Below are 14,832 nucleotides of genomic sequence, written 5' to 3'. Positions count from 1 at the left end.
GGGATTCACTCTCCCTCAAAACACCCCCTAAAATATATCCTTTCATTGCTTCCCTTCTCTAGACAATATTTGAAAGATACACGAGAGAAAATGAAGAAATCCACAGAAAATTTATTTTCAAAATCTGTTTATGTTCCTGTGTCTTTTCAATAGCCTACGAAGTTGAGTCCCCTCCCGCATCGCACCTTCCCACCACTCCCCGACTTCATGTCCCCTTGGAACTTCAGATTTGGAAATAGTCTTTGCAGATGTAATTAGTTCAGCTGAGATCATAGTGGATGAAAGTGGATCCTAATCCAAAGAATGGAGTGCTTAAAAGAAGAGGAGGGGAGGGACGCCTGGGTGGCTCAGTGGGTTAAGCGTCTGCCTTCGGCTCAGGTCATGGTCCCCGGGATCAAGACCCACATCAGGCTCCCTGCTCAGAGGGGGAGTCTGCTTCTCCCTCTGCCTCCCCCTGCTTGTGCTCTCTCTCTCTCTCTCCCCCACACATAAATAAAATCTTAAAAAAAAAAAAAGAAGAAGAAGAGGCAGGAACCCGGAGAGACACACTGGGAAGGAGGCCGTGTGAAGAGGGGGGCCGAGGTTGGAGTGAGTCAGTACAAGCCAGAGAACACCAAGCACTGTGGGGAGTCACCCGGAGCTGAGAAGAGGCAAGGAAGGGTGCTACCCGCCAGCCGCCTGACACCTTGATTTTGGACGTGTAGCCTCCCGAACCCTGACAGAATAGGTTTCTGTTGTTTGAAGCCGTGCAGTTTGTGGTAATGTGCAGTAATTACAGCTCTAGGAAACGAATACAAATGGTTATTTTATAATCGGGTTTGGTTTTTTATTAACACGTGGGCTTGCTCGTTTCTGCCTCAGACTCCTTGCTTGTCGTAGCTGGCATGAACCTTTGGCCACATGCTTCACCGCTGCTGGGCTGGCTTTCAACACGACCGCCGCAAGTTCATTCCCATGGCACCAAACCACAGCCCGTGCGACAAGCAGGTTTCCTGTCCGAAGCCTGCACGTGGCAGTGATGCTTCCTTGAGAGAGTTGGGGAGTCCTCGGCGGTGGGTGCTGGTGGGTCGTGGTTCCAGTCTCCTAACTAGAGGAGAGGATCCAGCAACCCCAAATTAAAAGGGAAAGGGGGAGGCATGTGGTCAGATCCCAGAGAAAAACAGTGGGAGGTGAGTCAATGGATAATGGGTGTGGGAATAGGAGGAAGGAACAGAGGATGAAGGGGTTGGGGGGGAGGAAAAGTGGAATGTCAGGGGATGGGGAGCGGGGAGGGGCTGGCAGGGGAGTGGGGGAAGAGAACGAGAAGCAGGACAGCTGAATCCTTTCAAGAGGAGAGGAAAATGGTCTTAATTTGCCATAGGCAAAAACAAAAAGGAAGATTACACAACATTTTTAATGACAGTGCTTCTGTCACTCACCCTGATAGTAGTAATTATGTCTATTATGCAGATTTGGTGGCGAAGGTGCTGTCCTGCTAGCCCCGCTACCGAGGGGATTCATGGAAGAGGTTTTGTCTCTACCAAATAGCGCCTGGGAGGTCTGGGTGTTCTCATTTATAATTCTGCAAATACACAGTTTCTTATGAAGTAAGCGCTTCGAATGAACTCAAACAGGTAGACATTTTCTCCTCTAAGCGGTGTCCTTCCTGTGGCCCGTGTTTATTTTTCTGCTGTCAGAGGGGGTAGACACTTGCCTGGCTTGATCTTGAGCCAAAAGAAATAATTTGCACACATGTTTTTTGAGAAGAAGTACGTGAATATATTGCTTGTCTAGAAAACAAATTGGAAATTCATCTCAAGTTTAGGTGAGGAATGAGAGGTGGTGTGGGGGGTGTTGGGTGGGAGCTCACGGTCCCCAGGGCAGCCAGAGCGCAAACATTGCCTGCTGTTGGCTTTGGACAATTTTACCTCATTTAGAAACATTTATTCAGTATCTTTGTGTGTCAGGCCTGGAGTAGGGGCTTTGGATATTGAAATGGCTTTTAAGAAGGGGTCTAGTGTTTAGTAGAAAGACTGATGATTCAATCCATCCATCCATTCGTTCATTCTTGACCCCCATGTGCCAATGACTGTTCTAGCGTTCGGGGTACAAGGGTAAACTGAGCAATGAAGGCCTGACATGCAGGAGGTGTGTGTTGAGCGGACGGAGGAGGCACCCACTGGGGGAGTCAGGGAAGCTTTCCCAGCACCTCTCTCAAAGCCCGGAAGGTGCTGACGAGGGACTGCTGGCTGTCCTTGTAACTGTGACTTTAAAGTTGTTTCGAAATTTCTATGTGATATCCTCAGATTTGCACTTCCTAATCACTGAGAAGTGACCTGGCAGCGACAATCCAACATCCCCAACAAAGGACAGACCTTGAGGTGAGGTTTTTTCTGTTATTCATCCACTTGCTCCTGCTATCCAGGCTTGTCCAACCTGCAAGTGTTACTCCCTCTGGCTGATGACCCCAAAGGCATGATCCCGGAGCTCCAGGTTTTCTGTCCACCTGCCAGCTGGATGCGGTCACCTCCCAACCTCGGTGACTGCCGTCTTCCAGACACCTTGCTAGCCTGGGGCCACCTGGCATTCCTCTTTTTGCTCTTCTCTTGCTGAATTGTTCCCTGAACTGTCTCCTCCTCACCACTGCTTGGGACTGACTTTCCCTGTGCATATGACCAGGGCCTGTGTATTTGCCCAGGATGTGAGGAGCCAGGGAGGGCCTGGGTGGTTTCCCAACACCCTCCAGGCCTTCCCTTAACAGGCAGGGCATGCAGTCCACGGCCCATGGCACATGGCGCGGGCAGAGAGGGGAGGAGGCTCCTTTCCCTGGTTACTCCCTGGAGGGTTTCTTGAGCTCTCCTACTACCCTTACTATAAAAAGCAAGTGGGTTCTCACCAGCTCTGGTGGGTTTCAAATTCTTAGGCTGTGAGGATCCATGAGAGACTCCCTCCAAGGACTCAGGACAGAAGAAACATTTTGACAACAGCTGTGCTAGGCGTGAGAGTGCAGGGAGAGATGGGAAGGGGGGTCCCGCTTGACAAACTCCCTCCTGCCCTCAGAGGTCATGGGCTCCTGGCAGGAGGGGGATCAGGCTACTCTGTCATCTCAGTAGGGTCCCCACTCCAGCTGGGGGGCCCCCCCTTTTGACCCCGGTGCTGGTATTTTCTCTGCAGCCAGCAGGCGGGGAGACAGAAGGCGGTGGGGTTGGCCCATGTGTGTGCCCTGTGGCGTGGGAGGCTCAGCGTTTGCCCCACGACTCCTGCTAAATGAATCATGTTAACCTAATACTTGGAGGCAGCCTCCTTCTGCACCCTGGCTACACCCAAAACCAGGCAAGGAAGACCTGAGCCAGGATTTCTGTTCCTTGGCAGGGCCTCACTCCGGGTCCCACCTCCTGCCTTCTGTGTAGATGCTGTCACCCCTGAAACGGAGACATCCGAGGGCCATCACTAATTCACTAGGTGTCTTCCTTCAGCCTGGGCATGCATTTTTAATTAACTTTTATATCAAGGCTCAGGTGACACAGCCCTACCCCCTTCTTTGTCCTCATGGAGCATAGGTGAAGTCAGCTGTGAGCTGTTTTTCCACACGGAGGAGCTCTCTCTGGCCTCCTCCCTGCAGAGGAGCACCTGCTACTTATTTGAAGCCTATTTTAAATATTTCATGGAATTAATTTCAGATTTAGTGCCTTCCATCAGCTTGCTAGAAGCATACTTGCAGGTTAGTAAGTCCAGGCCTTTAATTTTATAGTTGAAAAAAATGAGACTCAGAGATGTTAAATCATTTTCCCAAGGCCGCACAGCAAGTCTGTGGTAGGGCCCAAATTAAAACCTAAGTCGTCTGAGTCCCAAGCATAAGCCTCTTCATCATACTATGAGGTGTCTAAGATGAGACATTTAAACCCAGGCAGTGGCCTGAACCCCCCTCAACCACCAATTCCAAATGAAATCATGAAACGAATCTCTAAAGTGACCAAATATGCAAGAGAAACAGAGCAGTATTGTCTATCATCCACGGAGAGTGAGTAATTTGGCTCTTCGTTGTTTCGGATTTGTAGTGATAAAAGGGGTTAAACTCTCAAAGCAGAGACTCAAGGCACAGGGAGAAAAAGAGAAAATATAAAATAAAACCTCAAAGCAAAAAGAAACTGGAATAGAATAGAATTGTAAGTTATGGTAGCTTGCGTGCAAAACGCCGTCAGCAGTGGAATACAGAGCGGCCGCAGGGCCCATCGGGAAAGGCGACGACTCTGGAGTCCGGTAGACACGATTTCGAATCTCAGTTTCAGCATTTACTAAGTGTGACTTGGGGGCAGTTCATTTCCCAGAGTTTCAGTTTCCTCCTTTGTCAAATGGATCTAACATCTGTATTGGAGTATTGAGGTGGCGGCTAAGTGAGAAAAAGTACGCACAGGCACCCAGTGGTTCTTGTATGCAGCAGGCGCTCAGAAAGTGCTGCGAGGTGTGATGACATTTAACTTGACTTGCAGGGGAGACCCTGGTACGCTGAGGCCAGGCCCAGCCCCGAGCAAAAGTTCTGGAGCAGGACTAGAAGATCTCTGGCTCTGTCTCTAGGGTTTCATAACCCAATTCTGCTCGGGAGTCCAGCTGTGCAGGCCCCAGAGCTGTAGAGGGGCCCGGCTGGACCAGGTGACGCAGGTTTGTCCTTCCTGGCGAGGATTTAGGGCGCTTCTTCTCGTTCTCCAGCCTTCTAATAGGTGGTTTTTACCTGCGGGCGTGGGTAGTTTTGCCCACAGGGGACATTTGGCAATTTCCTTCTTTCTTTCTTCCTTTCCTTTCCTCTCCTTCCCTTCCCTTCCCTTCCCTTCCCTTCCCTTCCCTTCCCTTCCCTTCCCTTCCCTTCCCTTCCCTTTCCTTTCCTTTCCTTTTTTCTTTTTAAAATATTTTATTCATTTCTTTGAGAGAGCGAGAGCACAAGCAGGGGGAGCGGCAGGCAGAGGGAGAGGGAGAAGCAGCCTCCCCATTGAACAGGGAGCCTGATGCGGGACTCAATCCCAGACCCTGGGACCATGACCTGAGCTGAAGGCAGACGCTGAACCGACTGAGCCACCCACGCTCCCCCATTTGGCAATTTCTGGAGACATCTTGAGTTTCATAACCGGGGCTAGGGTGGAGACCAGGATGCTGCTAAACATTCCACAATGTCCAGAACAGACCTCCCACAACTAAGAATGATCCAGCCCCAAATGTCAACAGTGCCGAGGTTGAGAAACCCTCTTTTACTACATCAGATGGTGTTTATGCTTTTAGGCAAACATTCAGGTCTGTCTTGGGGATGCAGAGCTAAGCTTCACAGAAGATGGGAGAAAGAGCTCTGACTTAGGGGGGCTTCTTTATTTAGTTCGGATTGTACGGTGATTTTTTTTCAACCTCTTCTGTAACCCGTGGATGTCCTAGGCCAGGGCGTTAAGTTGACTCTTGGTACCGACACCCCTCCTCCTCCCTCTGGTAGCCGGATGCTGATTCTCCTTGTGAAACTGCCATCCTGTACTCCCTGTCCCTGTGGTTCGGGTGGAGCTGACTGCAGGTGTGGGAATGTGACCATTGTTCCGTCCGCCCACCTGAGCAAAGGACGTGGACCAGTTAATGCAGAGCTTCCATGAACTGTGGGGGAGAGACTCTCGGTTTCCTCCGGGTACACTGAGAAGACAGACTCACGCCTCGGGATGTAAGGTGTCTCTCGGACAGGGAGATCCGTAGTGATAATGGAGGGCCTTCCAGGGAAAGCAGAACAGAGAAATAGCCCCAATGACACCGTTCAGGCCTTGCACCCAAATACGTCTGCACTATTTACTTATTTGAGCCAATAACGCTCCTCCTTTTTAATAAATGTAAAATCGTTTTAATTATGTTTCTGTCCTTCGTAGCTGAGAGTCCTGATTAAGACAAACCGGGAGGTGGGGTATAGCAAGCGGGGAGGCAGCCGGAGCCCTCTGAGAGCACTTTTCAAACCTAAGAGTTTCCAGAGAACCATATTGCTCTAGAAGCATTTTTCTTCTGGGAGGACACTTGGCAGCTTTTATTTTTTATCATTATTATTTTTTTGCCTGCCCAACATCTGAACCTCTTTTCTATAGGAGTCATGGTGGGACTAGAGTTGCTGAAACAGCCGGATATATCCCCCCTTCCCAAGAAGGCCAGGCTTGGGTACTTCATCTAGGTGTGGCCAAACTCTCTGGCTTGGACTGACTCTGGGTCGAGAGAGGCAAGGAAGCGAGGATGGTGGGGGAATTTGTTCCGGCAGCAGCAACGAAGGATTCCAGGGCGGCCGTGGCCACAGTCTCCCCAGTGGTGTCCACTTCCCAGTGCCAGCTCTGGTGTCCGGTCAGTGTCCAGCAGTGGCCACAGGAGTTGTCTTCGGTTGGTGGCTGGGGAGTAAGTTTGGGCCCTGGGTTCAGTTGCCCAACTTCCCTTTTTCCTGCCTATTTTCCCGAGGCTGCCTCTCCAGCCTTCTCTTGATTCTGTCAGCAACTCACTCTTCTCTCGATAGATGATTTCCTGCTCGACCTGGTCCGCCACTTCCTGTTGCCAGAACCACAGAAAGGCCTCCTGAGAGATGTTCCTCATGCTGGTCACGTCAGCAGACATTGCTGAGTGACAGTGTAACTCAGTGGCTTCAAACAATGGATATTTATTATTGCTCAATAATTCGGTGCCTGGAAGAGGGTAGAATTTCATTTCTTTCTCAGATAATAGCATGAGGTAAATGTCCCAGAATTGGCATGTGGGTCTGCTCCACACAGTCATTCAAGGATTTACATTTCTTTCGTTTCACTTGCCCGCCATCCCCTCGGGTGTGGCCCTCATCTGCGTGGTTCAAGTTTGGTCGCCTCCCTGCCAATGTCCAGCGAGCCAGCAAGAATGGAAAAGGGTGCAAGGGAGACACCCCCGTGGTCTTGGGGCTCAGGCCAGAACGGTATGTGTCCACTTCTCACCTTCCACTGCTAACTGCAGGGAGGGGGGGGGGCCAGGTAATGTGGAGGGGAAAGTGGAAACTGGTGGACGATTAGCAATCTCTTCCATAATATCATTTTGTAGGAATGAATCTGATAGTGGAAATTCGAAGCACAGTGATAGGTAGGTGGAAAATCTTTTCTTTCTTTTTTAAAGATTTTATTTATTTATTTGAGAGAGAGAGAGAGATCCCGAGCAAGGAGGGAGGGGTAGAGGGAGAAGAGGCTCCCCGCTGAGCAGGGAGCCCAATGCAGGACTGGATCCCAGGATCCTGGGATCATGACCTGAGCCGAAAACCAAGAGTCAGATGCTTAGCCCACTGTGCCACCCAGGCGCCCCAAGGGGTGATACGTTTTTATCTGACATTTGTGGTTTCTTTAAGAACCTATAAGGCTATGGGATTTGTCCATATTGTATTTCATATTTGGAATATCACCTTTAATCCTCCCGCTCTCTGGTAGGAAGCGTTGGCGTCGCCATGCACCATCTGTAACGACACTGGGCAATTTATTTCACCTTTCTAACTCGGCTTTTCCATGGTGGTGAATTATGAATCATTTCTGTTTTGAAAGATTGTTACAGACATTAATTGGGGTCACATATGTGAAAAAGTATTCACCAAGAGACTCAAGAGATATTAGGCATTATTGTTTTTATTAAATGTGAGCCTCGAGCGGATGCTATGTTTTGCGTCTTGAAGAACAAATTTGCCAGAAACACTGACGTGGAAACAGAATCTTTCCTCTCCACTGCGATTTCCTCAAATAGTTATAATCCTTTGTTTGTGACACCACAATCAGTTGCCATTGGAGAGGATTCCGATGTCACGGCTTGAGGATTAGGGCTTCAAGTGAGATGTCAATGGGAGCAGGTGACCATCTTCAAGTGGTTTGGTGTTTTGGACTTGTTAACGGTATTTCTCCACACCCTGCCATTCTAGTGACAGCCGGTTAAAGAGAGACGGCAGTCTGAAGGTCTTGCAGGAAGAGTCTGGAGAAACTTCTAGTCTCCGGTCTTCACGCGTTATTCCACAGGGACTGCTGGGTAGAAATACCGGCATATGTGTCACAGAAGTACGAGGTGGAATGCCGCGCAGCGCTGTGATGAACCCTCACTTGCGCTTCGGTCTGTGGCCACCCCAAGAACAGGCTACTAGCTGTCCCTCTGCGGCCTTATTCTAATCCTATGTGATGGGAAGAATAGCCTAGGGCGAAGTACTCAAGGTTTATAGGTAAAACTCAGTCTAAGAGAAAACCTTGTGTGCAGTGCCAGGATCAAAGGACTGGGAGTCTGGGAACTTGGGTCTAATCCCAGCTCTGCCATTAATTAGCTGTGTCCTTGGACAAGTTTTGGAAATTGTCTCGTATTCGTTCTGCTGCCTGTAAGAGGGGGGCGGGACTAGACTCGCACCATCGCTAGATGATCTCTTAGGTCCCTCTGGTCCTAAATTCTGTGTTGCTAGGGCTGCCTTTTCAGATCCCAGCAGACCTGGCTTGTTTGGGGCTTGGTTAGGCTAAGTGCCCTGCTTACTAACCTTGGCAACCTTTATTCCAATACTGGAATAAAAACAGCCCCGTGAAAACACATTGTGCAAAGGAGCAACAGGGATCGGAGAGAAGAAAACACATTGTTTCCCCACGGACAGTACATTTATGCTCAGAGATCACACATGAATGCTTCGCCGCTGGAACAGGGGAGAAAATTCAGTTCAACGCATATTGATCGAGTGACTTAAGTGTGAGAGACTGAACGGAGATCCGATGATCAGGACCCCAAGGCACCATCCAGCCCCTGTCCTCGAGCGGCTGGACCGGGTCAGGGAGACCAGGCACGGCCACACGGGTGTGCACGCTCATGGAGGCACACGTGCTCACACACTCATGATAATTAGTAGACGTGATAGTTCCCCAAGAACTGATGGAGTGTAAGCCAGGCCACTTGGGGCTACCACAGTAAAAAATGTCCCTGCCCTCAAGAAACTTCAGCAAGGCAAGTACCTGAAAGAGGATCTTAGAAAAGGCAGAGAGAGAGGAGAGCCACAAATGATAATAATAAAACATATCTGCATTGGGCTTTACTAAGTCCTTTTGTACACTCTCTGCGTCCTCTCTCCTGGGTGGCATTTAGACCATCCCTTCTGGTTTGGCTTCCACTTCTCTGTCTTCTCAGCCTCCATTGTGTGACCTTTTCCTCGGCTTGCCCCGGACGACGTTGCCCGGGTGACTTCGTGCCCATCCGTGACCCCAGCTGTCACGCATCTGCTGGAACATCAGCTCTGTGAGGACAAATATCTTGCCTATTGGGCTTCTGCGCTTACCTCCAGTAATTCGCACAGTGCCTTGCCCATTATAAATCTTAAAAAAATATGTGTAGTTAACAATCTGTGTCTCTAGTTCAGAGCTCTTCCCCATTTGTTGTCCTAGAAAACCAACTGCCCATGTGCATCCCATGTTGCCTGTTCATGACTTATACTCAAAGTGTCCAGAAAGAACGGCTGACCTCCAAGTAATCCTCCCCCAAACTCATTTTTCCACTGGGATAGCCCTGTCTCAATGACTCTAACTTCTGTCTGCCCCAATCACCTAAGCCAGAAACATAAGAACAGTCTTGGATTTCTACTGTACCCTACTCTTTCCTTTATTCTTCACATTTAGTCAGTCAACAAACCCTAACGGATCCATCTGCTTATGTCCCTTCTCACCCTCACCTGGATTATTTCCACAATTTCTTAGCTGCTCTCCCCTTCTATTAAGTGTTCATGATCTTCCAGCATGAATTGTGAGTTCCAACCTCATCCTTATTTTAACGAAAAATTTTTTTCTATTGTTTTCTCTTGGGCTTAATTTCCTCAGTTTTTAAAAAACATTTTTATCTTGCTGTATAGTATGCGTGTATTTTTATAAGCAGCCTAAAATACCACTGAACAAAGCGGTAAATAATATATACACACTATGTTATTTTGAAATCTTTAGATTCTAAGCAAAAGAAAACTCAAACCAGCTTAAATAAAAATGAGGACATTTTTGGCTCATGAGGTTGGGCAGCACAAGAATGATTTTGCCTTCAAACACACCCAAATAGCACAAACACGGTCATCGCGGTTCTCTCTGCTTCATCACCTCTTGGCTCTGATTTCCTCTGTCAAATCAGAGGTCTTACCTTGATGAGTAATCTTTACTAGTGATTTAAAAAAATATAATCAAACAGCATAAATAGATTGAATTTTTCCTTACATGCTGGTCTTGCAATGTGACTTTGTCACTTTTCCCCTCAAAGGGAGGAGTCTAGATTCCCTTTTATTGCAAAGTTGCAAAGTGATGCTGTGTGACTTTTTTTTAAAAGATTTTATTTATTTATTTATTTATTTGAGCGAGTGAGCGAGAGTAGACAAGTGGGGGGGGAGGGGCAGAGGCAGAGGGAGAGGCAGTCTCCCCCCTCCCAAGCAGGGAGCCCGATGCAAGACTCAGTCCCAGGACCGTGGGATCATGACCTGAGCCAAAGGCAGATGTTTAACATGCTGAGCCACCCAGGGGCCCCATGCTGTATGACTTTTAAGTCTAGGTCATAAAAGGTGATGTGGCTTCTGTCTGTTCCTCTTGGGACACTTTCTCTTTGAATCCAGCCATCAAGCCATGAGGAAGCTGAGCAAGCTATGGAAGGGAATGCCACGTCGGTGATGGCTGATTCCCCAGACAGCACAGATCTTCAGCTAGGTGAGTGAGTGGGGCTCCGGGTGATTCCAGCATCAGCCACTAAATCCCCTCTGGTTTTTGAGTCGTCCCAGGGGTGCGTGCACCCCGCATCCCATACGACATTATGAAGCAGAGGCATGTTGACCCTGTTACACCCTGCCCAACTTCCTGGCCCACAGAGAACATCAGAGAGAATAATGATGTTTTAAACCACTAAATTTTGAAGGACTTTGTTACACAGTAATAGATAACTGAATACACAGAAAGCATCCCACGTGGCTCCCCAGGTCCTTCCTTCCTGCTTAAGACATGCTTTTAATAAAACGAGGTCTATAAGTAAGATCTATACTCATCCTACACGGCAGGGAGCTTTCGTGTTATGAATCTCTCCATTTTACAGCAAGATTGTTACTGAGCTTATGTGACATTTTCCAGGGAGCCATGCCTCAGATATCCATAGATTCTAGAATAGTATACCACAAGCAAGCCAAAACCAGGGACATCCTGCTAAGACGATTCCATAGATAAAGACTTTCCTTCCTGAAACGTTGTTAACTGTTATCAGGAGGTCAGTTATCACATTTACAGAGAGACTAGGCCATGCCACTTGCCTTCTCTTCCCCAGGGGTCCCTCTCGTCATTGGGGGAGAAATGGATCACAGACTGTTTTAACTTTTCCTCAACCATTCCACGCAGCAACTTCTCCCCCGATAGAGGCAAGATGTCTGCCTTGAGCCCTACTCCTACTATTTACCCTGTCAGTAACCCAATAAAAAAAGAGAATGCCTTTCTCTCACTCTTCTAGAAAAAGTCTCAGGATAGCACTGGTTGGCTCTGATTTTCCAAACCAACCTTTAGGACAATGGTGACTCAGTCCCACCTAAACTACATGGATTGAGGACAATTAGGGTGTTGTTATAAGAAGGGGGAAATGCTGGGGCTGAAAAAATGAAAATAATAGCTGACGTATATACAATGTAATTATAAAAATATTATCATGCATTTAAAAAATGTGTGTATGTGTGTATATATATATATATATATATAATTATACATCAGACTTCTTTCTGAACTGGTCTCACTTTGGTCTATTCTCCCTGCCATTGCTGGAAAGAGATTTAAAAAAAAAAAAGATTTTATTTATTTATTTGACAGAGAGAGAGACAGCCAGAGAGATGGGGAACACAAGCAGGGGGAGTGGGAGAGGAAGAAGCAGGCTCCCAGCAGAGGAGCCCGATGTGGGGCTTGATCCCATAACGCCAGGATCATGCCCTGAGCCAAAGGCAGACACTTAACAACTGAGCCACCCAGGCGCCCCTGGAAAGAGATTTCTAAAATGCAACTCTAAATGTTCTGGTATATTAGCATCTTGGGGCTAGAGACTAGATCTTGTTCATTGTACGAGTTAGAGTAACATCACCTGCTGTAACAATCGCCCATGTTTCAGTGGCTTAACACAGCAGAAATTCATTTCTCAATCCCATAATAGATATTCCTGGTTGATGGGTGGTTTTCCTCTATGTGGCGATACAGGGACCCTGACTCCTTCCTTTTTGTGGATCTTCCATGCCTTCAGGCTTGGGAATCCTGTATCCAGCCAGTGGATAAGGAAAGAGAGGGGGAGGAAGCCACACTTCTTAACATTTTGGCTCAGAAATGACACACATTACTTTGGCTCACTTTCCATTGCTGAGAAGGGGTCACACAGTCCCATGGAAATGCAGGGAGCACTGGGAGACGTTGTTCCTAGTTGGGAAGCCAGTTCTCTGTAACAACTTTATGCAGGGGGGAGCCACAAAATTTGGTGGTCAGCTAGCTACCCCGGACATATTTACCTTTGTATTCCTAGCTCCTAACCCGGTGTCTGACACCAAAGTTTATGTTTAGGATGCCCGTGGAGTCAATTATTTTGTCTGAGCCTTAGACGGCCATCGGGTGCCAGGGCAAGTATGATGGTACGGCATAAAAAAGGTAGATGACAAATATTGGATGTGGCCCTTGGAACGGGCACAAAAAGCTGGGCAGAGGTGGGATTTGGGCTGGTCTTGAAGCTCCCTGTCCTCGGCCACGGGCTGGGAAGAAGCATCCTCCTGCTGGAGAAGGTGCCATAACAAAGACTTGGACTGAGTTTAGTGAATCTCAACTCTAGGTCTCAGAATAATCTAGACTTTTTTTTTTTTTAAGGATTTTGTTTATTTGACAGAGAGAGAGACAGCCGGCAAGAGAGGAACACAAACAGGGGGAGTGGGAGAGGAAGAAGCAGGCTCCCAGCGGAGGAGCCTAATGTGGGGCTCAATCCCAGAACGCCGGGATCACACCCTGAGCCGAAGGCAGATGCTTAACGACTGCGCCACCCAGGCGCCCCTCGGAATAATCTAGACTTTAAGACATATCGAAACCAAACACGTAGCTGTTGACCTAGGAAATTCTCACGGGAGGGAGGTGTTCCTTGCAGAAATTCATCAAGATGTGCTTTGTGAGTTATGCAATTTTCTATATGTATCAATAAAGAATTTACAAAATTAAAAAAGGAGCTGTCCATTTTGGGGTAATTTTTGGTAATTTAGGGAAGTAGAAATATATACCCCTCATCTCAGCCACTGCACGGGTATTAAGTAGACTGAGAAAGGCTTAACAGGGAGGAGGGGTCTCCACTGAAGGAAGTGTACTTGTCCACTATCATCACCTGGGAAGAGGCAGTCTGGGGCCTGGGAATGGGAATTTGCTAGGCCTTTTATGGAGACGAACTTTCTCCCTCTCTTAGGCCCCGAGCTCTGAGATATTTTGGTGATCCAGGTTGGTGGCTTTTAGCCAGACAGGGAAGTCTCTTGTGGAGGAATGTTTATCAACCCCTTAAAAAAAATAATCTTTGCCCTGTTTGATAAACATAAAAGTCTCCTCCAAGAGAGAAGAATGGTCTGAAGGGATACCCAGAGCCTGAAAGTTTCAGATGTGCTGAGGAACTGAGCGTGGAGTGGCTTAGCCGGAGTACAGCCTGGCGCAGACTCCTCGAGTAGATTTCTAGAAAGAGCACAGGGGCACGATCCCCCACCCACACGGCCCGTCTCCTTGCATTGCAATCATCTGTTATGTGTCAGTCTCTCCCTCTAGCTCACAAGCTCCCTATGGCTCTTATCACATTGCTTGGGCTTGATAAGTGTTAAGTATCAATTGAACACACTCCTGAGCCTCTGTGCTCACCTGTTGTGGGATGTGTTCCCCTAGAGACCCACCTCTGTACCCCCAAGGGCCTGGCACGACCTCAGGGCTCTGGAGATGTCCGGGACAAGCTAACGAAGTGATGAACTCATCACTGATATTTCGTCAGTGAGGAGTGACAGAGGCCACTTCTCTATCACTGAAAGCAGGAAAAAAGCTATAAGAGCCTCGACCACTCAAAAACCAACACAGAGTGGGACCATTGAGTGTCAAGAAGTAGGTATGTCTGCTTGTGACAAGTTAGAAACACACGAGGCTATGTCATCAGTCTACTTAGTCATTCACAAGTGTCCTCTCTGAGGCTGAAACACTGAGTCTGAAAGAAAAGGATTAGTGGGGTAAAGAACAAGAGATTCTCTTTCAGGATGAATTCATTTCTCTTCTGCCAGAACTGACTCACTCCTGGGGGGCTGGGGTGACCTGGGGGCCCTGGAGTGAAGATGGAAACATGTGATGCTAATTTTACTACTTGATTATATTTTTGTTTCAGGTGATTTTGCCAAGTTTTTTTATTTGCTCACAGCGGTGTTAAAATAGAAGCAGTTGATATATTTAAGGATTTAGAACGCTCGCTGAGTGTCATACCATCCTAATTTTCCCCAGAGAAACCCGAAACTCCTGGAGGCACAGTCTGGTGGCATAATAACCACAGAAGCTTCTATTTATGGAGAATTTATTGTGTGCCAGACAACAGGCTAACCATGACATTGAATGATCTCATTGGATACATTGATTTCCCCTGTTATTTTATTTACTTATTTTTCAATTTCCCCTTCTACAGATAAAGAGACCAAGGCTGAGGTTGATTGGGAAGGTCACAGAAGCTTGCAGAAGGTCACCAAGCCAGTAGATGGCAGGCCTGGGACTGGAACACAGGCTGCCTGCGAACTGGTGAGGCTCCACCGACCACTGCCTCCCCAGGAGGAGGGAACTGTGATTTCACTGGGTCCCAAATTGGTGGAGGACT

General features: G+C 47.9%; 1 long non-coding RNA gene across 1 annotated transcript; it reads left to right on the top strand.

Moving 5' to 3' along the window:
• Window positions 1–891: 891 nt before the first annotated feature.
• Window positions 892–10,661, top strand: LOC130543011 (uncharacterized). The gene is made up of 3 exons (XR_008957988.1): window positions 892–1,169; window positions 2,286–2,360; window positions 10,577–10,661. It is a non-coding gene; the product is annotated as an uncharacterized LOC130543011 (long non-coding RNA).
• Window positions 10,662–14,832: the final 4,171 nt, after the last annotated feature.

This window comes from Ursus arctos, unplaced genomic scaffold (genome assembly GCF_023065955.2).
Source record: "Ursus arctos isolate Adak ecotype North America unplaced genomic scaffold, UrsArc2.0 scaffold_10, whole genome shotgun sequence".
Taxonomy (NCBI): Eukaryota; Metazoa; Chordata; class Mammalia; order Carnivora; family Ursidae; genus Ursus; species Ursus arctos.
Note: the sequence above shows the minus strand (reverse complement) of the source record. Positions and strands in the feature narration are given on the sequence as shown.